The following is a 26596-nucleotide window of genomic DNA, read 5'->3' on the forward strand; positions in this document are numbered from 1 at the left end:
AACCCTACCCCTACCCCTAATTCTAACCCTAACTCTAACTCTAACTCTAACCCTAACTATAATTATAACTCTAACTCTAATTGTAACCCTAACACTAACCCTAACTCTAACCCTAACTCTAACCCTAATTCTACCCATAATCCTAATCCTAACACTATACATAATGCTAATCCTAACCCTAACACTATATGTAACTCTAACTCTAATCCTAACCCTAATTCTAATCATAAAACCAATCCTAATTCTAACCCTAACTCTAACTCTAAACCTAAATCTAACTCTAAATCTAATCCTAACTCTAGCCCTAACCCTAAATCTGACCCTAACCCCAACTCTATCTCCAACTTTAACTCTAACTTGATCCTTAACTCTAACGCTAATTCTAAACCTAACCCTAACCCTAACCCTAGCCTCAATTCTAGCACCAATTCTAACCCTAACACTAACACTAACACTAACACTAAAACTAACACTAATTATAAACCTAACCCTAATGCTAACCCTAACTCTAACCATAACCCTTATGCTAACCATAATTCTAGCCCTAATTCTAACCCTAACTCTAACAAGACAAAATAAATTTATTGTTGTACGAAAAAATTCTTCAATGAATGTGGCTCCTAAATATATTAATTAAGAAAGAAAATCATAAGTCTAAATAGATTCCTTAATGATAGGGAGATTTATTGATTACAATTCTTAATCATTGCAATAAAAATTGCATTAGCATTATTAAAAATTCAACAATATATAATGTTCTCACATCATCATGGAAAAATAATTTTCATAAAATTGACTCTTATATATTCTTTCACACTTTTAACATCATCTGAATTGTTGTGGTGGGACTTATAACTTCCCTTTTATGAATTAATTTTTCCACTATTCGAGTCATTTGTATAACATATATCCCAAATTTGACCACAGTTGTACTCCAAATACTCCAACACTACACCTAAATCTCATACTTCCCTTAACCCTGTCCCTTATTTTAGTGTAACATTTAACCACTTATTAACCCTAACCATAGCACCGAGTGTCATATAAATGAAATTGTAAACCTTGGATCCTAACTTTAACTCTTACTCTATATATGATTTTACTAATCATTTAGTAAATTATATACCTTAGCCTAACCCTATATGTACAAGTAACTAGAAATAATATTATATTTTTTTATAAGTGATAATATGTATATACACACACCCAGAGAGAGAGAGAGAGAGAGAGAGAGAGAGAGAGAGATTAGGGGTGTATCTAGAGAGCATAAAAGGGGAGAGAGATTAGGAGGAGTATCTAGAAAGTAGGGTGGGAGAGATAAGTGGGTGTATCTAGAGATTAGAGAGACGGATTAGGGGGGCATTGCTAGAGACTACAGAGAGACAAGGTATATTTAGATAGTGGAGGGAGATATTAATGGGTGTAGTTAGAGAGAGAGAGGGATAGAGAGGGGGGACAGAGAGAGGGGGGGGGGGGGATTACATTATTAAAAAGGTTAATAACTTGTATCACAATAGCACTAATCATGGGCACTATAATAGAACTAACCCACATTAAAATTTAACCTACTAGTTATCCTAACACCAAGGTAAAGTGTAATAATAGCACTAACATCAACTATAATATGATTAGTAACTCAAAAATTATCTTAACCGCAATAATAACACAAACCCTAACTCTAACTATAACTCTAACTAGATAATTCTAATTTTAACCCTAACCCTAACCCTAACCCTAACCCTAACTCTAACTCTACCTCTATCTCTAACTTTAATTCTCCCCCTAACCCTAACCTTAACCCTTTATAATCCTAAATCTAATGCTAATTCTAACCCTAAATCTAACCCTAATTTTAACCCATATTCTAACTCTAACCCTAACTCTAACTCCAACTCTATCTCTAACCCTAACCCTACCCCTACCCCTAATTCTAACCCTAACTCTAACTCTAACTCTAACCCTAACTATAATTATAACTCTAGCTCTAATTGTAACCCTAACACTAACCCTAACTCTAACCCTAATTCTACCCATAATCCTAATCCTAACACTATATATAATGCTAATCCTAACCCTAACACTATATAACTCTAAATCTAATCCTAACCCTAATTCTAATCATAAACCCAATCCTAATTCTAACCCTAACTCTAACTCTAAACCTAAATCTAACCCTAACTCCAGCCCTAACCTTAAATCTAACCCTAACCCCAACTCTATCTCCAACTTTAACTCTAACTTGATCCCTAACTCTAACTCTAATTCTAACCCTAACCCTAACCCTAACCCTAACCCTAACCCTAACCCTAGCCTCAATTCTAGCCCTAATTCTAACCCTAACACTAACGCTAACACTAACACTAAAACTAACACTAATTATAACCCTAACCCTAATGCTAACCCTAACTCTAACTATAACCCTTATGCTAACCATAATCCTAGCCCTAATTCTAACCCTACCTCTAACTCCAACTCTTGTTCTAATTCTAATTCTAACTCTAACTCTAGCTCAAATCCTACCTCTAAATCTAACCCTAACCCTAACCCTAATTCTAACCCTAACTTTATTTGTAACCCTAATTCTAGCCCTAACCCTAATTGTTACCCTTACCCTAACTCTAGCTCTAACTCAATCTGTAACCCTAATTATATTTGTAACCCTAATTCTAACCCTAACTCTAATTATAACTCTAACTCTAATTGTAACTCTAATTCTACCCCTAATCCTAACTTGAACCTATATAACCCTAACTCTAACCCTAATTCTAACCCTAACCCCAATTCCAGCTCTAACCCTAACTATAACTATATTCCTAACTCTAACCCTAACTATAACTCTAACTCTAATTCTTACCCTAACCCTAACCCTAACCCTAATTCTAATCCTAACCCTAACTCTAACCTTGATTCTTACCCTAAATCTAACTCTAACTCTAACTCTAACTCTAACCCTAACCCTAACTCCAACTCTAACTTTATCCCTAATTCTAACCCTACCCCTAATTCTAACCCTAACTCTAACTCTGACTCTTTTTGTAAACCTAACCCCAATATTAACCCTAACCCTAACTTTGACTATAAACCTACCCATAATCCTAACCCTAACACTATATATAACTCTAACTCTAACACTGACCCTAATTCTAATCCTAATCCTAGCTCTAACTCTTACTCTAACCGTAAATCTAATCAGGTAACTTTAACCCTAACCCTAATCTAACCCTGATCACAACTCTATCTCTAACTTTAACTCTAACTCTAACTTGAACCCTAACTCTAACTCTTATACTAACACTAACACTAACACTACCTCTAATTTTAACTCTTACTCTATTTGTAACCCTAACCCTAATACTAATGCTAACCATAACCCTAATACTAACCCTAACCCTAACCCTAATGCTAACCCTAACCATAACCCTAACACTAACCATAACTCTAACTTTAACACTAATTCTAATCCTAACCTTAATTCTAACCCTAAATATAACCCTAACTCTAACTCTAACTCTAACTCCAACCCTTATTCTAACTCTAATTCTAACTCTATCTCTAACCCTAACCCTAACTCTTATTCTAACCCTAATACTAACCCTAACTATATTTGTAACCCTAATTCTAACCCTCACCCTAATTCTTACACTTACCCTAACCCTAACTCTATCTCTAATCCTAACTATATTTCTAACCCTAATTCTAACCCTAACCCTAATCCCAACTCTAACTCTAATTGTAAACCTAACCCTAACCCTAACTCTAACTCTAACCTTGACTGTAACTCTAACCCTGACCCTAACTCTAGCTCTAATTGTAAACCTAACCCTAACAAGAACCCTAACTCTAATTCAAACCCTATCCCTTACCCTAATTTTCATCCTAATGCTAACCCTAACCCTAACTCTAACCCTAACCCTAACCTTAACACTAACCCTAACCTTAATTCTAACCTTAACCCTAACCTCAACTCTAACTCTAACCCTAACCCTAACCTTAACACTAACCTTAACCATAAACATTAATTTGTCCCTAACTCTAACCCTAAATCTAACTCTACCATAATTGGACTCTAACCATAACCCTAACCCTAACTTTAATCTTGGCTCAAAACTTTTCCCTAACCATAAGTCTAGAACCTTAACCCGTACTCAAGTCCTAACCCTAACCCTGGCCCTATTATAACCCTAACTCTAACCATAACCATAAGTCTAACCCTAACCTTAACCATGAGCATAGCTCTAACCCTAAACTTAACCATAAACATAACTCTATTCCTAACTCTAACCCTAAATCTAACTCTACCATAACTAGACTCTAACCCTAACCCTAACCCTAACTTTAATCCTAACTAAAACCCTAACCCTAATCCTAAATCTAACCTTAACCTTGACTCAAACCCTAACCCTCTCCCTACAATAACCCTAACTCGAGCCCTATAATAACCCTAACCATAACCATAACTCTAACCCTAACCTTAACCATGAGCATAGCTCTAACCCTTAACTTTAACCCTAAATCTAACTCTACCATAATTGGACTCTAACCCTAACCCTAACTCTTACTTTAATCTTGACTGAAACCCTAACCTTGACTCTAACCTTAACCTTGACTCAAACCCTAACCCTAGCCTTACTATAACACTAACCCTAACCATAACCATAACTCTAACTCTAACCTTAACTATGACCATAACTTTAACCCTAACCTTAACCATAACCATAACTCTAACTCTAACCTTAACTATAACCATAACTCTAACCCAAACCTTAACCATAACTCTAACAATAACCATAACCATAACTCTAACCCTAAGCTTAACCATAACTCAAACCCTAACCCTAACTCTAGCCCTAACCCTAATGCCAACCCTAACCCTTATTCTATCCCTAAGGTTAACATTAACTGTAATGGTAACTTTGTCCCTAACCATATATCTATGTTTGACTATAACATTTTACATTACAATATGCCAAAAAGAAAATTACTTTTTTAGAACCATAATCCTACCCCTAACTCTAACCCTAAATATAACCTTAACTATAAATCTAACTCTACCATAATTAGACTCTAATCCTAACCCTAATTCTTAGTTTAACCTTCACTAAAACCATAACCTAACCCTAACTCTAACCTTAACCCTGACTCAAAGCTCTAACTCTAACCTTAACCCTTACTTTAATCTAGACGAAAACCATAGCCCTAACCCTAACCCTAGCCTTAACCCCGATTCAAACCCTTACCCTAACCTTAACCCTTATGTAACTCTACATACAACCCGAACTCTAAATATAAATCTAACCTTAACCATCACCCTAAAACTAACCCTTTCTCTACCCCTTTCTCTAACTCTAACCGTAAATCTAATTTTAACCCTAACCCTAAGCCTAATTTTAACCCTAATTATAACCCTAATTTCAACTCTAACTCTAGCCCTTATTCAAGCTCCAATTCTAACTCTACCTCTAACTCAAACCTTAACTCTAATTCTAATCCTAACCCTAACTATATTTTTAACCTAAACCCTTATTCTTACCCTCGCGCTTACCTTAACCCTAACCCTAACTCTAATTCTAATCCTAACTATATTTGTAACCCTAATTCTAACCCTAATCCTAACATTAACTCTAACTCTAATTCTAAACCTAATTCTAAACCTAACCCTAACTATAACCCTAACAAGATTTGTAATCTTAAAAATAACCCTTGCCCTAACCCTAATGCTAATCCTGACTCTAATTGTAACTCTATTTCTGACCGTAACTCTAAACCTATCCATAACTCAAACCCTAATAATAGCCCCAACCCTAACACTAACCCTAACCCTAACTATAACTCTACTCTTCAATATAACATTTTACGTAACAATATGCTTAAAATAAAACTAAATTAAAGTGATGCAAATAAACACCATATATAAAATTAAAAAATAAAATATTCAAGAATAATTTTATAGTAAGTTTACACTATTACATTTTTATAGTAAGTTTATACAATTGTATTTAAAAAGAAATAAATAATTCAGCACTAACCTTAAAAAAATAGAAAAAAAATTTAAAATACTTTTCCTATTGCGCCACAAAAACCACTAGCTTATATATACCTCTATATATATTACGCCGAGAGTAATCGTTCTCGAGGCGCCTATTTTCATTTTCATAAATCCCAACTGTGATTAAAATAACCTTAGGATTAAATGAAAATAGGCGCCTCGAGAATGATTACTCTCAGCGTAATATATAGAGAAGTATATATAAGCTAGTTATTTTGACTAAGATATGTAGTAAAAGAGAAGGAGAAAGATGCAGACGGGTGGTCACGGGTGGTCCTTTCCTAAGATGATCCTTGGCCCTACTGATGTATGGTGTAAAAAATATTATGAAGATGATCCTTGGCGCCGAAGGAAATTGTCTCCTCCATTCGTTTAAAATTCCAAGTAATTATGGATGAGTGTCCACCTAACCTACGTAACCTCCCTCAATGGATGGATGCATGGATCCCTGGTTTGTTTCTTTTATAAAACCCCCTCTGTTTCACAGAACAAGGAACGTTTTATGTCTTGAAAGTTGACTCTGTCTAGTTGTATATTTTGTGAAATCTTCAACTGATTGTTTTAGGTTTAGCAATATATAGAATGGAGAGATTGAATGGAAAGATTCTGTGCACTATAGCCGATGCCCTGCTGAAACCCTTGATCCCAGATATCCAACAACTTTGTGAATATGAGATGGAGATGCCCAAAGATCACCAAAATCCGCTCTGTCTGCATTTTTAAAACACGATTATTAGGGGCACAGAACGGGTGAAAAACTATGAAAGCATTAGCCCGTCCAATTTGTTCCTTAGGCATATATATGCTGCACATATAGTTAAGCTACTATATGAGATCAATGGCGTCATCCATTTTTTCCCAGCAAATCTTTCGTTGGATGCTATCCATGACATTTCAGTCCTGAAAAATCTACTCGAGCAATCAGGTTGTGCTATAATATTGTTTCAACAGCCAATCACCGGTTATATTGCCAGGCTCTGTGAAGAATATTGGGACAGTGGGCAAAATTATTTTGACCGTAGGCGAATTTATTTTGCCGCGAAGGATGCATATCTCGATCTGAGGCGAGATTTCCTATAAATTAAGGAAAAGTCTATGTCAACTTGGCGACCCAGCGAGCCGGAACTAGATTTTCTCATCTGCGAGGCAAAATTTCTCTCCGTTAAAAAAGATTTTATGGCCCTGAAGCAGTACAACCAGATGAGTTTTGAGAAGGATATTGACAGAACGAGGGAATTCTTTCTGGGCAGCAAACAAGATGAATTCACGCCTTCGCTAGGGCCTGAGTTTTTCAGCCATGACGTGTTTCTGAGTTTCAGGGGAAAAGATGTGAGGGGACTCTGGCTGATCACCTCTCTCAATCTCTCTCCAAAGCAGGGTTGTGTGTGTTTTTAGACAGCAAGGATTTGAAGACGGGAGCAAAGATTTGGCCGTCCTTGAAAAAGGCAATTGAAAAGAGTGCCATTTGCATTCCCATATACTCAGAGGGCTATGCAGAGTCAACGTGGTGTCTGAAGGAATCCGCTGCAATGTTGGAAACCCCACACTTGATCATTCCTCTCTTTTATGGCGTGGATCCAACTGATGTGAGGTATCCCTTGAACAAGAGAAGTCCGTACAAGAAATTCTTTGAAAAACATTATGGCCATCCCGATCGACAGGCACAAGAAGAGATTGACGGGTGGAAGAGTGCGCTTGGAGAGATCTGTTCTCGCTCGGGCTGGACCGTGGGCGTTACAGAAGAGTAAGTTATATCTACTTTTTCTTCTCATTCTCTTCTCTTCTTGTTAGATTTGTCTACGATGGATTATAGAATTTAACCCGATATCAAAGATCTATTAATTCTGCTTCCGATTCTGGGATGATAAATTACTAGCACTTGCAAGGATTGAGTTGATAGTTTTGTGTGCGTTCTTTCCACAAGCTTTTCACTGTCACGCAACAAATGATAATATATTTTATCCGAATGTTTTGGGGATGTTATCTAACTGTTTATTTACAAGCAACCAAAATGGTTGGAGTCCTTTTAAATCTCAAGTCCAAAATTCAATCTTTTATTTTTGAAGTAGTTGATAGCAGTCAAAAAGACAAGGGGCTGATTGCAGAGTACAAGAAGGCTGAGAATTCAGCCGGACGTTACCTCTCAGTTGTCTAACCTATACTAACCTTAAACATCAAAAACCATATAATTTTAAGAACCAAATTTTCATTAACCACAGTCAAACTACTATGCATAAGAAACCGAATAATAAACCAACAACATTTAAAGACATCGCTGCTATTGGTCCACTTAATTGACATAGTCCAAAAAAACCCTGTGGGATGTAAAGTTTAGAGACATAATCATAAAAACAAAAATAATGTACAACAGAACCTAGGCTAGATGCCCTCTTCCTTTTCCTAGTTACCATTATTTTTTTCCTCAGGAGCTTGCCCCACCACATTCTCCTCCTCCGCTTTCACTGTTTTTTCCAAAAAGGTTTTTAGCCAATCCTTCGCCAAGAACTCATATATGGATCCAGTTGTCTTAGTAGTCTTTCCTAGGTCCCGTTCCTCTTTGTTAACCTATAGGAAGTAGAGGGTTGTGGCTACGAAGTGCATAACTATAATGGGCACCCTAGAAATGCCCAATAATTGAACCAACGATAATTACATCCAATCAACCTATGCCTAGATGTGCATCCAAGTTGTCTATTAATGAGTTGATAGAAATGAATTCCAAAGGCCAAACCTCAAGGGAATGATGTCTAGAATGTCAAAAGAGAGGATGAACATCCTCTAACGCCAAGAGCAAAAACTCTACATCCAAGTTCCTATCAAATGCAATTCACCATCATCCCATGCTAAACAATGAGGTTCTCACCTCTATTTATACTTTCCCTACACCCTTCTAGAAGGAAATCAAATATTAATTAATTGCAAGTACTAGAAGCTTCCCTATTCCAATAATTAATGCACTCTCTAGAAACTCCTCCCTTGCAATACAATATTTAATTGTGCTTTTAGAAAATTAAATTACTAGAGGCTTCCCCCTTTCCAATAATTAACACACACTCTAGAAGCTTCTCCCTTGTAATACAATAATTAATAAAAATAATTAAATATAAAATCACTTTTTAATTTTTAATTTATTTAATGACTTTATAAGAAATTAATTTAATTTCCTCTTATGCTCCGCTTAGCCTTTGGATAACGTTAAGGTTAAGAACTCCACTTAGTTGCTAAAAGATGGGGACATTACAATAACCTTGTTGGAGAACTCAACCAGGGTTTTGAACTTGTGGCAGATAGTGGTATGGTTATCCACCAGGTCCCTCATAGCCTTCTCAAACCTCTCCATCCACATCTTGGTGTGGCTATGTTTTTCTTTCTTCCCAATAACCTTGGGGTTAACCTTCCTAGGAGAAGTGATGTCTTTCCCCCCACTACGAGCCGGGGTAGCTTCCAAGGTATCAGAGACGTGGGATGGGCTGATAGAGTTGGGGCTAGGTTTGATGTCCTGGTGGAGTATTTTCTTTTTAGTAGGTTTCTCCTCACTATCAAAAGAGTTAGAGTTGGATTTGTACTTCAGGGGGGTCTTAACTTTCCCCATCTAGAGACACTTTTCAGTTCTTCTAGCACATTGTTACCCTTCCTGGTATTCGAGTCCGAATCAATAGTGCTAACTTTAACCTCAGGGTTAATTTTGACCTTAGTGGCATGACCTTTCTTGGGCCTCTTAAGAGTAGAACTAGGGCTGGAGTCGAAAAGGTCTGAGGGGTGATAGAGGCCAAGGGGTTAATCAGGAGAGGGGGACTCTGAGCAAGGTCTTTTCTTAATATCCTCACTTACTATATTAATAAGCAATTTTTAAATGCAAACCAATGTCTACATCATGTGAAACAATAATTAATCTAAAAATTTCTAGCATGAATATAAAATCTAAAAGATGAAAATTTTACTAAATTTTACTATTAAAACCATATACATATTTAAAAAAACACTATGTCCATGTCAATATATATATAGGGCCAAGCAGAATCAACGATGGTTCAACATTCAATATGGATAGGAAAGGTGGGATTCCATATCACGTGAACCCTACGGCTGAGGAGGATGCTTTAGCAGTGGCATCAAGAACCCCTACTATTCTATGGGCATCGCTATATTATTCTAAAGAGTTCAGAAATTGTATCCTCAATGCTTATCACTTATAAAATTACATCTACGTTCAAATTAAGGAAATAACTTTTTCCTCATAATTTATTATGGATAAAAGAATTTGTTAGATGTTGGTGTTTGAGAACATATTGAATATATAAGAATATCTTCCTCATGAAACAACAAATTTTCACATTCTCACCATCCTCCTCAACTTAACTCCCTGATTTGGTAAAGATCAATAAATTTAGGGCTCATTTCCAAAGCATCCTAAAGTTTAGCTTTCCAAATTAGGCTTGAAATGTTACATTTGGATCATGTGTGAAATATTCAACACTTTTATTCTCTCTTGCCAATTCTCTACATACTCAAATCAATGTGCATAGCTTCTATAATCATCAAACATGAGTTTTCATTTCCATCGATCCGTAATTATCACACAATGGAATATAATTTGCATGTTAAAATGCAATTATTGTCACTATTTTTCCAAGCGACTGCACACAAGAAATCATCCATTAATAATTCAGAAATCATTATTTCACAAAGCTTATAACCTACACCAATGAAACAACGATAATTGGTTTATGACTACAAGTTGCAATGTCATTTCTCTTGTATTCAAATAACGAGTTGAGTTTTTGAGAAATAGAAGATAAATATTGAGACTTGAAAAACATCCCAAGGTGCTCTATCTATGCTTGATGCACAGATCTGCTACTACATTTTTCATTTTATATTTTGATAAATTTGACCCAACAACAGATTTAGGAGTTCACATTTATTCGATTTATCAATGACTTGATTCAAAAATAATATTAATCTTTTTCACCATGTTTAACAAGTCACTTTGTTGATCCAAATAATTTAGCATTGTTTTTATTTTTAATTACTAAGACTAGAAGCCTATTGCAGTTGCGATGTTGCAGTAGAGGACATAGTGAAGGATGCGGTTGACATACTTCGATCTCACGAGAAATAAGTTTCAGTATGACAAATGGTTTGTCACAAATTACCACACTTCTTTGAGTTTTTATATAGATAACATTAATTTATTTGACATACATGAACATTATTTAGAGCATGGACCATTATATTTTCTATCAATTTGATTTCATGATTCTATTTCACAAAATACTAATGAATGTTTTGTTGTCAATTTTGTTATTCGAACTATATTTTCTAGAGATTGGTCCATCAATTATCAAATACAAAGTTTCTCCAGGTTAGGTGGGTGTATAAAGAGTTCAGGAGTTGTAAAATATTTGTCAATTATAAAATATTATTTTCAGAGTTATGTGAGTGTACATAAAGTTAGTGAGCATTCAGATAATTGTCCACACGAGTTCTTTTTAGATGGATGTACATAAGATAATTCTATCAATTGATGATGTAGACTAATCAATTGTCAATAAATGTACTAATTATCAATTTAAAAGAGAATTATAGAATTGTATTTTGTTATTTATTTATTCAGTGACATGATATTTCACACAACTTTCACTATAAATATATTTTATATTGCATACTTATTGGAACATTTTTTTAGTACCCATCAAACATTTTGTTTAGAAATGACTACTCTTTAGACCTTACACATAATGGATCTCATAATATGGAGAGTTACTGCTCAGAAAATACAATAACAGATAAAAGAAGTTGAGAAGTATAATAAGACAATTAAAGAATAATTATTGAAATCTATAGGTATGTGATATTATCTTTCTTCAACCAAAATATTAACGAGTTCTCTCGCTCTTCCTAATTTATTCCCTTAGAATCTTCAAATTGTAAAGAGCCAGCATCTTCAACTAAAATTTTGTGTTGAGTAATTTTCATGGCATAAGGAAAATGGGCTCTCTTTCTTGTTTTGGTGAAAATTGAAAATCAAAAGAAATCAACAAGTTCCCTTTTTTCCATTTCTGTGATTGGTTGTATCCAAAAGAAACGAATGACACCCATAAACTGAATGTTAAATCATACCAGATTTTCCCAACAAGGTCGCTTACAGATGTTATATGATGCGTGGAACTTTCAAGTTGACTAAAAGAGGAAAAATTGCTTCACATAATTATTTTATTGGAATGTGATTAGTGTCTTTGTCATGGTGGCTTCAATGAAAATGTGCCTGCATTGAATGAAACATCCGAGTAATTATGAATCGCCTTGCTCGAGTTCAACATAATCTCACTCAGATGTGAAGGATAGGATTTGTTTCATACATTGATTGATTCAACCTGAGCTTAAACTTTCAAATTTATTCATCATGATTATTTATTTTGTTGGATTTATGAGATATAGTTTTCTATCTTTTTCACTAGTTTTTTTTCGTTCGTGTGGGATCATCGTAACCACATTTTTAATTTCCAAAAAACCTCAGAAATTTATCATTTTTAATTAGAATATAATATTTATTTTTATTGCATGGTGAATGCTCTTTTATTTTTATTACATGGTGAATGCAAGTCATTTGTTTGACAATATGTCTTGGATGTACTAAGTGTGCTAATAACTATCTCAAATCATTTCCACTTTAAAAGAAGGTAAATTTGAACACATTTTTTTCGAAGGCAAAACTTGTATTTATATTAATAAAACTAGTTCAAAAAGGGCTTCCGGAGAAAACAACCAGTGAAGAAAAAATCTTTTTATTACCCATAATAATATAAAATACAGTACAACATTATTGGCTTCAAAACCTAGCTACTACCCATGAAAGACACAAGAAAACATTTGTGCAAAATAACCACAAGCCCATGATTATGTCCTTTACAAAGATCCCCAAACCCAAGTACATGAAGGCCATACCTAAGGGAGCCAAATACACAACCTAGACCCATATATATTATATGCACCAAGTGTTCTTTACAAAACTTAATTATACAAGAGAGCAGGGAGCTTGAGCTCATGAAATAGTTGAAAGAGGCAATGTCTCATAAAAATATTGATATAACAAGCATGCCAAATCCAGAAAGAAGCCAACTAAACTTAAAACTTGATCAACACCCTCAAGAATGTTGAACAAAAACCTATAGAAACTTTGTGCCAAAGCTAGGATCACAATAAACAATTGAAAGGAACTGCTCAAATGGTTATTCTGAACAAGGGGGCTACAAAAATCATACACTAGAGACCATAACATTAAGCCAGAATTTTAACAAAGATAAATTATAGAAGAGATCAAAATAATGTTGCAAGCATTGGTAAGTGTCAAAATCCATTCCATGTGGGGCAAGAATAGGCGTGTGAAAGCATAAAGCACCATGGAATCCCAAAGAGAGCCATCAAAGCTTTTCATCCATATTGAATAGAATTGTAGAGAATGTGATGATCAAGGCACGAGGGTGATCACAAGCATTCCTTAGAAATACTATTAGCAAGGTTAGGAAAATTGAAAGAATTAATGGATAAAGTGAAAGTGTCAATAGATATATTATCAACCCCTAAATTAGCAAGGCAATCTGTGAGTAAATTACCCTCCACACACACACACACACACACACACACACACACACACACATATATATATGAAATATAACATTTAGGGATTCAATCTAACAAATCTCATAGTTGATGCAAAATATACTGAATAAACTAGTTATACACAACCCATTTAATACAAGCATTGATAATAACTACCGAGTCACCTTCAACATTTAAGTGTGGCATTTTAGTGATTTCGCAAGCACAAACCCATAAAGTAAGGCTAGAGCTTTGGCCTTATTATTGGTCCCTAGAGGAATGGGAGATGATTTAGCTACTATAATAGAACCCATATGATCTCTAATAACAATGCCTAAACCAAATTTCCCCGTATTACCTCTGGATGCTCCATCAAAGTTAAGCTTAAATTGGTTAGGACAAGGTGGGGACCATTTTATTTGTTCTCTATTTGAGATGACCTTAGATGGGCATAATAGAGCAGGAAGAGAAGGGAAGATCAAATTCTTCCATTGATGTGATATGATATTGTCACATGGTGTAAATATAAAGTGATCTTTAAACTTATAAGCATCTACATTGACAAGTTTTGCAATTGCTCATTCTAGCCCATCCAATACCAAAGGTAGTGGGGAAGGGGATTGCCTAAAAATTATCTTATTCCTTTCCCACCAGATATCCCATAACACCGAAGTGGGGGTACATTTCCAAATGCAAGAAAACATAGAATTAGTAAAAACAATTGGTCAAAATTGAAATAAGTCCCAAATTGATTGAGGTAGTGTCATTTGAACTTTTAATTTATTTAACAAGAAGTTCCAACATTCTTGAGAAAAAGGGAAATTCAAGAGGAGGTGATCAACTATTTCTAATTCTTGTTGGCAGAGCACACATGGAAAAACATTTGATATGTTTAATACTTGTAGTCTATCATTGATTGGGATATGATGTTTTAGTGCAAGCTAGACAAAGAAACCTACCTTATGTAATAGAAAATTATTCTAGAAAAACAAAAAGAATGATGATTAAATTGATTTCCTTGATTATTTTGTAACGTCAAATTACCTTGTTTGACAAAATATTTACCATCTTTGGTTGGGTCTCAAAAAAGGAAGTGTGGTTTGTTTGACATGAAAACCTCTCTTTCTGAGATTAATTGTTGTAAAATGTTAGATGCGGGATGGGGAGAGAAAAAAAACCTCTCCAAATAACTTTTCCTAAATATAAAAAGATCGCCAAAATATAATTAGACAAAGCAACACCCCATGATTAAATTGTTAGGTTAGCAATATATCTTAATGAATCAATATAAGAAGAGGGGTAGGGGGGTGACTGTTACACTAGTCAAATAAAAAATTAACACTTTCCCCATTATGAACCTCTCAAGAAATAAATGAAGTGATAAGATGCCATGAATCCATCATAAAGCCCCAAGTCACTAATCCTTTTGGTTGATTAAGAACTATAATTAACCTAGTGGGGTCCATGTTATCCAAATACTTTTCTTGGAGTAAGCGACACCATTTGGAAGAGGGTTTAGCATACATATGCCATACTAATTTTTCCCCAAAGGACTTATTTTTATTAGATATATTATGCAACCCAACACCTCCAGATTTATATGATGCAAACATGTCATGAAGGGAAACCAAGGGTAACCATTTTTGACCATTCATGTTCACAATCCATAAAATAGTTCTAATCAACTTTTCTATTTGAAGGATTACCCTTTTTGGAGCTTGCAATATAGATAAGTGATAGTTTGGAATGGTAGAAAGGACACTTTTAATAACTAAAATTCTTCCTGATAAAGATAACCACCTAATCTTCCAAGTGGCTATTCTATGCTTAATCCTTTTAATAAAAAATTTCCAGTATGATGATTTTTTCGAGCCCACAAAGAAAGGAACCCCAAGATAAGTTAAAGGTAATTGTTCAAGAAAAAAGCCCAAAAGTTGCATAATTCTTTGAGAAATAAGATGAGGCATGCTAAACATATGAATTTTAGACTTATGAGAATTTATACATTATCATAAAGGGTATGTGTAAGATCATGGTCAACCAAGATATGCTCTTAAGTGGCAACAAAAAATTAGCAAATTCAGGTTATGTCAACTTGATGTGTAATTTTCTACTTGTTATAGACTTTATATGAAAAAGGTGAGAGAAAAGAATCTCTAGGAAATTAAATTTAGTTTCTAAAATAATAGGCCTTATCTAAAAAATTATAAAATTTGATTGGTCAAAATTTTAAATTTTAATGCAATACTACATAAATTTTAGGATGAAAAAGGGAAATAGTCATATGTCTAACCACCTACTACATACATATGCAAGCCATGAAACATAATACATGCACACATGTGCAGTCATGAAACATACTACATGCATACATGTGCCCAGCAATCTAATCATAGAATGTGGCCAGGAAAATTTTAAAAATGCTACACATCTACCCATATGCAGTGAAAGAAAAACTGTAACATAGCTATCCACATGTACATTTCTTTTATCTAAGAATTTCTACACATATGCAAAATGAAAATAAGAATAGTCACACATATACTAATTGTTAGAAAGAAACATATTTAAATGCATAAATCAAATGGCTTCACCAAGCACTAGATTCGTCAAATTTCTGAAAGGAGAGAAAAAATGTAATGAATCTTACTTATCAAAATCAAAGGTTGAGAGAAGTACAATCACAATGCATCGATCTCCACCCTCTCATTTGCCACATTACACCCAACTATAAGGAAGATAAACATCGTCACCCAAGACATCACGAATTCAGTCATTCACAAAAATGAAGATGATTCTAATTTTGTGCATATTGTTTAGAGATAGAACAACATCTCAAAGGAACTAAAACAATCAACAAAATTTCTAGAATAATATCATCTATGTGTTTCATACTCATCACTCTAGATCATAATTTATACCATATGTAAATTTCAATCGAGAGCAAGGGATGAACTAAAAGTTGTTCAATCTGATTTCTAATCTTAACATAAAATTATGAGGAATATAATAAAATTTAGTTGTGGTCATGTAATTTAAGGCACTTATCTCATCACAACACCATTATTTTGAAGTCCATTTCATTAAGAACCCTAGATGGTACATTCTTAAAAAAAAAAATGTCTCCATGTTTTTATGTGAACCATTGCCTAAGTTAGACAACATCACTACATGAAATAGATCATAATTCAATATTTTTGGTAGAGTGCTATCTAAAAGAGATATAGAAGACATTTCTATGTAATCATATCTCCACATTAGAATGGTTGTTGTATTACTATTGTAGGCCTTTTAAGACTTATAATTCAGAATCAACATAGAACCTTAGAACTAGACAACAAGAACATACTACAATCATGGTTTTGGTAAATAGTGGAAAGTTTTTAATCTATACTAAGTCTCAAATTACTCACAGTTAATAGGATTTACCAACTGACATTATAACTGCTACTTCCTTACCTTTATCTAAGTCTAGGCTGGTTCTCTCTCTACATAAACATGTGTAGACCACTAATAAAGGAAAGGAAAATGAAATGTAAATCTAGTATGATAGAACACTCCAAAACATTTGAAGGTAAACATTCAAACCATTAACATATAATGTAGATGTTCAGTATATACAACTGCTTGCTAATCATTAATGAAAATAGAATTTCCCACCTAACACTATTTTAACAAAGATAGGTTTACATTTGATATTTATAACAACAATGAGAGGATTTGTCTAGATTGCTACCTACTCCTTTACCTAGAGTGTGTTATTACTCAATATCTAAGTGTAAGTCTATCAAATTGGACTCAAATCTATTCAATGTCATATTTTTAGCTTGCTACTATAACAACTTATTTGGTAATTTGGAAGAAGAAGAATTAGTGCCCAATAGTGAGAGGTTACGATGATACACAAGGCCTTGTTGTGCACAAACAGAATCAAGAAATGATGTTAGTAGAGCTATCATCTATGCCCAAAACCCATACATAACTGCACTCACTCCATTAAGAAAAAGATTCCAAATTTATACTTCTCCAGATTCATAGAAACATTGTGCTCAATGCTAGTAAAGGTGTTTATGAACAACAACCTTGATAGTTCAAGAATTTGATTGCTAAAAGTTATGGTTGCTTTGAGGGTTTAGTTCAGCTAGCAAGGCGCGAGGGTTTGAAGTCATTCTACTTACAAAATTATTAACAAGTGGGTACAATGTAACATTCCTCCAACCATTGATTAATTTTGAAGGAATACAATACCCTATTTGCTAACCCTAGCTTGTAATTTAGGTCAAAAATTCATTCTAGTTTTATCAACTATATGCACAACCAACTGAAGCATTAATAAGCAACAAAGCTAACATATGTGTATAGAATTTGAAAAGTGGTTCCAACACAAATTCCTGAATTGGCATACACTTCTAGAACAATGTAGGAAAAATCTTTTAAGAATATACGTGCAAGAGCAAGGGAAAAACTATGAGGAAACTAGTTTCTAAAGGTGTGTGTCCCCTCTAAACTCATTTTCTTGCCTCCTGTATTTAGCTACTCGTCTCACCTCAGGTTCAGCCATTGTCCTAACTACCTACGAATTCCCTCCTTTCACCTCAAAACTGCTCATAACTGACATAATTTTATGTTCTTAAAAATAAAGCCACTTCCCCCAAATTGTTTGAAAGTCAAGATGCATATATAATTTATAACTAGTACAATTACATAGATTTTTGTACATGCTTTTATCCCCTATTTGTTTTGAAATTGAAGTAAAATCATACCCTAAAAGAAGAACACATTTAAGTATTTCATATACTCATAATTTTAAAATGCACATTTAAATAATTAAATTTTACCTTTTACCTTAGGAACTTAGATATATTCTTAATATGTATTTTTTTCAAGAATCGACATGTCATGAAAGGAATAATTAAAAAAATCATATTAAACTAAGTGGTGTGTGGGATGCTAAGGATTATCCGTCCATCCCCTTTTGAAAGGATGACCTTCACTATCTCAACCACACCCTTGTCTCGACAAACCTATAATCACTCAAACACTCACAACCAAACAGAAGTTAGTATTCATCATAATAACTGAATCAACATCATGAACATTGTAACATAAATGTGATATCACAAGCATCAATATCCATAATTAAGTTATCATGATTATGTAACATAATTCATTACATCATTATCTTAAAATGAAATTCATTATGTCATCATAAAGTAACCTAAAATTTATGTTTAATCATTAAAATGATGTAACCAAGACTGTCCAATACCTTAATTATCCATTTAATCATACTATTAAACACATCATAATGTAGTTGTTAACTTTAAAAAATTGACTAATCCATGTTCAATTCAAGGTTGACCTAGTTGAAATCGACAGGATCACCATATAAGAAAAGACAAAGAAACTTGTAATATGGGTCGTGATAGCCCTCCCCTCTAGGAAGAGGCATTATCCTGATGTCAAATCACAACAAAATAGGCACAAACACACACAACCAAAAACTTATATCTAACTCAAAAAAAATCTCTATACAAAAGGATGGGGAAAGGATTTCTATAAATCCTCTGCATCCTCCCAAGTGGCACTTCCATACCAAATTTTTCCTATTGGACCTTATATTTGGGCACATCCCTTTCTTGTACTTGAATGGTATGCTACTCAATGAGTTGGGTGTCCTACACTGCCATCACCCCTAGATCCTATACCTAAAATGCATGCCAATCAAGCACATGAGATATCTTAGGATTATATATAACTTAAGGTGAGAAATGTGGAAGACATTATGCATGCAAGCTAATGCAAGTGGTAGAGAAAACCGATAAGAAACTAGGTTAATAACTTCTAAGACCTCAAAAGGGCCAACAAATCTTAGTGCAAGCTTTGAGCTCTTGTCAAACAAGATTGAACTCTTATTTGGTCTAACCCTCGGAAACACCTTATCCTTAGTCTAGAACTATTGGAAAGCACATTTCATATTAGTGTAACTCTTCTGTCAATCTTTTGCCTCTTTCAAAAAACTGCAAATTAAGATCACCTCCTCTTCCATCTCTTTTAACATCTCGAGAACCACAATAACCATGTTGTCAACCCTATCCCAGCTGATAGGAATCCAAAACTTCCATCCGTAAAGAGCCTAAAATGGAGCCATAGCCAAAGAAGATTGATAGGAGTTGTTATAGGCAAACTCCACCAATGGAAGATACTCCTCCCATTTGTATTACTAATCCATGTAGTACATGCACAACAAATTTTTGAGCACTTGATTCATCCTCTCAATCTTCCTATCAGTCTCAGGGTGGTAAGCTGTGTTGAAGTTATGGCATGTACCCAAAGAAAAGTTCAAGGTTGTCCAGAACCTTGAATTCATTTAGGTATCCCTATCAGAGATGATGTTTTTTGGAATACCATGTAGCCAAAATATCACTTGGAAAAACTTCCCTACCAAAACTGGAGATCCATCCTTCAAGCTACCAAGAATGAAGGTGGCAACTTTGGTTAATTTGTTGACTATGACCAAGATGACATCATGCTTGCATCATGTCATGGGTAAACCCTATACAAAGTCCATGCTAATATCCTTCCATTTATACTATGGGATCTGATAAGGGTATAGAAGTTCAGCCGGATGGACATGCTGAGCCATGACACACTGACATTCCAAACATTGGGCCACATACTCTATTACATCCTTTTTGAGTCCTAGCCAAAAGTATAAAGGCCTCAAATCAGCTATTATCTTGTTTACCCCTAGGTGCCTTGAAAATGGAGTACAATGCATCTCTTGAAGAATCACTTTCTGTAACCCTTCACAATCAAGAACATATATCCAGTTCTGGTACTTGAGCACACCATCATCATCAAAAGAGTAATCATTAAATCATGAATTAGAGGCATCGATGTCCAAAACTGACTTCACCCATTCATAATGGGTATCTCCAAGAAGGTACTAAAGAATATACTCTCTCATATGAGTTCAAGATGTAGTAATAACAATAATGTGCCTTCTATGACTTAGTGCATCTACTACCCTATTCTCTTTGCCTTTAATATAGTTTATGCCAAAATCATATTCACTAAGGAATTCAAGCCACTGCCTTTGCCTGACATTCAGATTAGGTTGAGTGAAAATGTATCTCAACCCCATATGATTAGTTTTAAGCTCAAATGGATTTCCTAGTAAGTAATGCTACCACATCTACAAAGAATGTACTATCACAACCAGCTCTAAGTCATGAGGAGCATTATTCACTTCATGCAATTTGAGCTTCTTGGATTTGTAGGCAACAATCTGACTATCTTGCATCAATACACCCCCACGCCCATCTCCAAAAGCTTCCATTGTGACCAAAAAGTGTCCATTAGGGTTTGGTATAACCAAGATAGGAGTGGTAGTAAGCCTTTTCTTAAGAAAATAAAATTCTTTTTCAGATGATTCTATCCACTCGAATCATTTTCCCTTTCGCTGGAGAGATGTGATTGGTGTTGCAATGTTGGAAAACCCCTCAACAAATTTCTAATAATACCCAGCAAGACCCATAAAACTCCTAACGTCACTTACATTTTGCAAAGTTTGCCACTCAATGATGGCTTTTATCTTTGCATGCTCCATTGGTATGCCATCAGCTGATAAAATATGCCCCAAGTAGTGTATCTATTTCTGATTAAATGAGCACTTGGAGAGTTTCCTATATAACTTCCTCTCTCTCAAACATTGAAGAACTATGCACAAGTGCTCTTCATGCTCTTCTAAAGCCTTGGAATATATCAGTATATCATCAATAAATATCTCCATGAATTTTTCAAGGCAATCTCTGAATACAATGTTCATCAAGTTCATGAAAGTAAGAGGTGTGTTTGTCAGTCCAAAAGGTAAGACTACAAACTCGTAATTCTTGTACCTAGTTCAAAATATTGTCCTAAGTATGTCTTCATACTAAATATTAAGTTGGTGATATTAGGGTCTCAAATCAATTTTAGAGAATACAATCCCTCTCTTCATCTGATCAAACAGTTTGTCAATTTTGGGGAGAGGATACCGATTCTTTATGGTCACCTTGTTTAGCATGCAATAATCAATCCACAAACTTAAGGTACCATCCTTGTTCTTAATGAATATTGTAGGAGCTCCCCAAGGTGATACATGAGGTCAAATGAAACCTTTATCAGGGAGTTCCTATACCTAAGTGTTCAATTCATACATTTCTATGGAAGTCACACGGAAGGGAACCTTTGATTGAGGTTTTTCTCCTAGCACAAGATCTATGGAGAAATTTAACTCCATCTTAAGGGGTAGTTCAAGAAAGTCATCTAGAAACATGTCTCCAAATTCTTGTAAAATAGGATGATCCTCTAATAAAGGTGGAATCTCTTCCAAATTCTTGACATGGGCAACATATAACTGGCATCCCTTTCTCTTTTCTCTCTTTAATTGCATTGCTTAAATTTATCTCAATTCAAATGGTCGTTCGACACCATTTAATATCATTGAGTGGCCTATGTCATCGAGGCATCCAATCACCTCATCCTAAAAATTTGCTAAAGCTTTATGCTCACTTAACCAATTGATGCCTATGATGACATCATATGAGCCCAAAGATGCTACATACTAGTTGACCTATATTCGAAAGCTAGGGAATTCCAAATCATTTCAAAATAAGGATTACACTACCCTACACTCAGCCATGTTATCATACTCTACAATCCAAGGTTCAACAATAAAACTAGCCCTAAAAGGTATCTTAGCTACTATCTTAGGATCTACATAGCATTCAATGGCACCAGTATCTATAAGAATGGAGACATGGTAACCAAAAAGTGTACCACTCATCCATATAGGAGTGGCTTGATAATCTACCTATCCATGATGAATTATAGGATGAATGTGGTGCTCTAGTGGAAAGTACCTCTTGTTAGATTGTCATGGACACTTAGCGAGAAAATGGTTATTACTACAAACAAAGCACCCTATCCTAGGGCCTCTCTTTTTGTGAAACCTATTCTAGTTTTGTTCACCCCTATTATTCCCATTCCTTCCATTTCCGTTTTTGTTGTTTCTATTGTTTTGGCTCTTGCTATTGTACCATTTTTCCTTGTTGTTGTTCCTATCAGAATTCTCCTATCCCTTATCCTTCATGTTTTTGGTTTTTTGTTTCTTTCCATTTCCCTTTTGCCTATCATCCTGATAACCCCTATTATCATGGTATGGCCTATTATCCTAAAACTTTCTTTTATAGTTTTGGTTGAAGGATTTGGATGAAGAAGCATCCTTTAGCATTGGTTCCTTCTTAAGGGCCTTATGCAGTGAAAAATCCATGGTCTTAGGGTCCTTCATTTTGACCCCATTGTAGATCTCAAGTCACAAACCCATCACAAATTTTTGGGTTCTAAATAGCTCATCATCCTGATACCAAGGAACATTCTTCACCAAATGAAAAAAAATGTTCATGATATTGTGTAACGTTCATGTTCTCCTAAAGTAGCTAGTAGAAATCTAATGATTTCTTGTCATAGAATACCTGAGATAAACATCATTTGTGAAAAAGCTACAAAAATTATTCCCAAGTTACCTCTCCATGCTGAAATTTCTTTTCAAACATAACATTTTCCCACCAAATAGCTACCTCACACATTAGTTGAAATGTGGCCACAACTGCTCTAGATTTCCCTGTATAGCTCTATACTAGGAAATACTTCTCCATGCTGGTAATCCAAGCCTCAACATCTTCCCTAGAAGTTATACCATGAAACATGGGTGGAGTCGCTTTCTTTAGATCTTTGCTCAAGTTAGTTTATATCTATACCTTGTTAGTATTAATGAGAGCTATCTAACATTCAAATTTTTCCTTCTGCTCTACCTTAGATCTAATAAGAGCCTCATCTAACTATTCATCCTCACATTTCTTTCTTAGTTCCTCATCTTCCTTAAACAAGGCTTCAAAGTGTTGATCTTCATCATGCTTACTTGCCTCTTCATTAGTTTTCCTACCTCGAGCCTCATGCTCTAGGTTATTCACCATTTAGCCTTGTTGTTTTAACAAAGCCCTTTGTTTAGTCAACAATGCCAATATCTGATCTAACCTCTCATTAGTTTCTGTAGTCCATGCACCACTACTAGAACCACCTATATAGTTAGCTCTTGTGATCATAATGATAACTCAAACACCTGACACACATCAATGTAAGTTAGCATAGTAGCCCAAGTGCTTAGGGTTTAAACACAACTTTGATACCATATGTAAGAACCATGCCCTAAAAAAAATGAAAAATCACACAAGAATGATGAATGTGAATGATAACCAATCACAACCAGAGTTGAATAGTCAATATCTCTTTCACTAACCATTAACTAATAAAATAGTACATTTAGTTTATCAACGAATTCAACATTACACAATGGTGTTGATTTATATCACATGACATTACGACATAAGATTTAGGGTGTTGAATTACAATGTATGCCCATCTTATATATAAGGAAAAGTACATTCAATCTTACAGGATTACATTACCTAATGATCAAAGATCACATCAATGGAATGTTACTGAACATCATTGCTAACATGAAGGTACAAGACCATAAGAAAAGTACCTAGAAACCTAATAGGCGTCCTTCACTGTATCTAGTCTCCAAACACTAGTACATTTAACCTCATTTTTTGACCAATATTGGTCAAAATTATGACCCAGGTTGGTCAAAATTTGGACCAACCAATTGGTCCAAAATTTTCTCATCAAAATTTCAACCAACTTATTGGTTGGTCAAAATTTTGACCAATCTATTGGTCAAAAACTTCCTAGAGCCTTGGTGCAATTTCTACTGGACATTGGTCAAAATTTTGACCAATGCTTTGTAGAACACTATCAAGAATTGGTCAAAATTTTGACCAATGCTTGGTAGAAAACTTTCAGGCATTGACCAAAATTTCAACAAATGCTTGGTCAAAAACTTCTAGGCATTGGTCAAAATTTCAACCAATGATTCATCGAAAATTTGCAGGCATTGGTCAAAATTTTTTAGCAATGCTTCGTCAAAAACTTCCAGGCATTAGTCAAAATTTTGACCAAAGCCTGTGTGTAAAAATTTTTTAGGCATTCTATAAAACAGTTCACATGCCTTGCGTATGATTTGACATTTTGCATGCATCCTACACTCTCTCATCTGGCTAATGATGGATTACAAAGAGTGATCTGAAATGATGATGCTAAAAAACACACACAATCAAATCCAAAATGAACTTGCATTATAAATGGATTGTGGAAATTCGATATTGTTAATTTTGCATGCATGTCTACTAGGACAATCACAACTTAAACATATATACTGATGATGGATTACAAAGAGTGATCTGAAATGATGGTGCTAAAAAACACACACAGTCAAATACAAAATGAACTTGCATTACAAATGGATTGTGGAAATCTGATATTGTTAATTTTGCATGCATGTCTACCAAGACAATCACAACTTAAACGCACGCGCGCACGCGCACACACACAAACACATATCTCTCTCTCTCTCTCTCTCTCTCTCTCTCTCTCTCTCTCTCTCTCTCTCTCTCTCTCTCTCTCTCTCTCTCTCTCTCTCTCTCTCTCTCTCTGTGTGTGTGTGTGTGTGTGTGTGTGTGTGTGTGTGTGCGCGCGCGTGCACGGGCGCGCATGCGCATTTAAGTTTTGATTGTCTTGGTAGACATGCATGCAAAATTAACAATATCAAATTTCCACAATCCATTTGTAATGCAAGTTCATTTTGTATTTGATTGTGTGTGTTTTTAAGCATCATCATTTCAGATCACTCTCTGTAATACATCATTAGCTAGATGAGAGAGTACAAGATGCATGCAAAATGTCAAATCATACACAAGGCATGTGAACTATTTTATAGAATGCCTGAAAAACATTAACAGTAACTAATCAAACTGTCTTAAACACTGACAGTAACTAATATGCGTCTTCATTAATATGCTTGATACAATAAGTGAACTTGGCAACTATGCACAGCAAGTTATATGCTAAAAGGAAATCATTTAAGAGATACAAATTATGGGGAGAGTGGGACAATCCCTATTTGACACTTGCTCCAGAGTATGAAGCTGAACAAATTGAAGTATTTGGGAAAATGTTTTTTTAGAACCACATTTATAGAGGTTGGAAATTGATTCATTTGAGTCCCTCATTTGGCACAACTTTGGCTAAGGCTGAGTTGGAGTATCTAGAGGGATAGTAGAAATCAAGCAATTTCAAGCCTTCTCAATCGATGCAGACCACCAACATAGTCGTCACACAATCAAATAACACCACCAAGCTGCATGAATACTATCAAGAACCTTTAGAAAATCTCCAACACAAAAGTTGACTCATCTTCAGCACCAAACACAAGAACACTGAAACTACTGAACTCAAACAAAATCAAAAGATAGATTGTGGTACTTAGAATCATGAATAACAACTACTAACATAAGGATAAGATATGAGAGTAATTTTGACATCACAACCTCTAAATCATCAAAAATAATTCATACTAAACCAAATACACATCCTCTAGACTCAAGAACACTATAGCACCAATAACCAAAATTCATTCAAATAACCATTTGAACCTCTGTAAGTTGATAGCCAACAACTACATACATCTTAAAAACTCTGACAAGAATAAAAACTGTGGATCTCCAATGTAATATTCAAATGAACAATAATACTAGAAATTTGCATTTATGTTAGCATTTGTGCAACTGATGGGTGTTCTACTTAGATCAGGCATTTGCACCTCATCGTTGAACATTTATTTAGTCATGGTTTTGAGAATTTTTTTTGGCATTGAGATTGGGGGAGGAATTGAGGACAATGTCATTGTAAATTCTATCTGCCATGTATCATGTTAGAGATGCGATCATTGTAGGTCTCCTATTTTTATTGGTTATAAATTGTGAGAAGTATTCTACTGGTTTT

The sequence above is a fragment of the Cupressus sempervirens genome, chromosome 10, assembly GCF_028749045.1.
Source record: "Cupressus sempervirens isolate cs-2001-9-10 chromosome 10, ASM2874904v1, whole genome shotgun sequence".
Classification (NCBI taxonomy): Eukaryota; Viridiplantae; Streptophyta; class Pinopsida; order Cupressales; family Cupressaceae; genus Cupressus; species Cupressus sempervirens.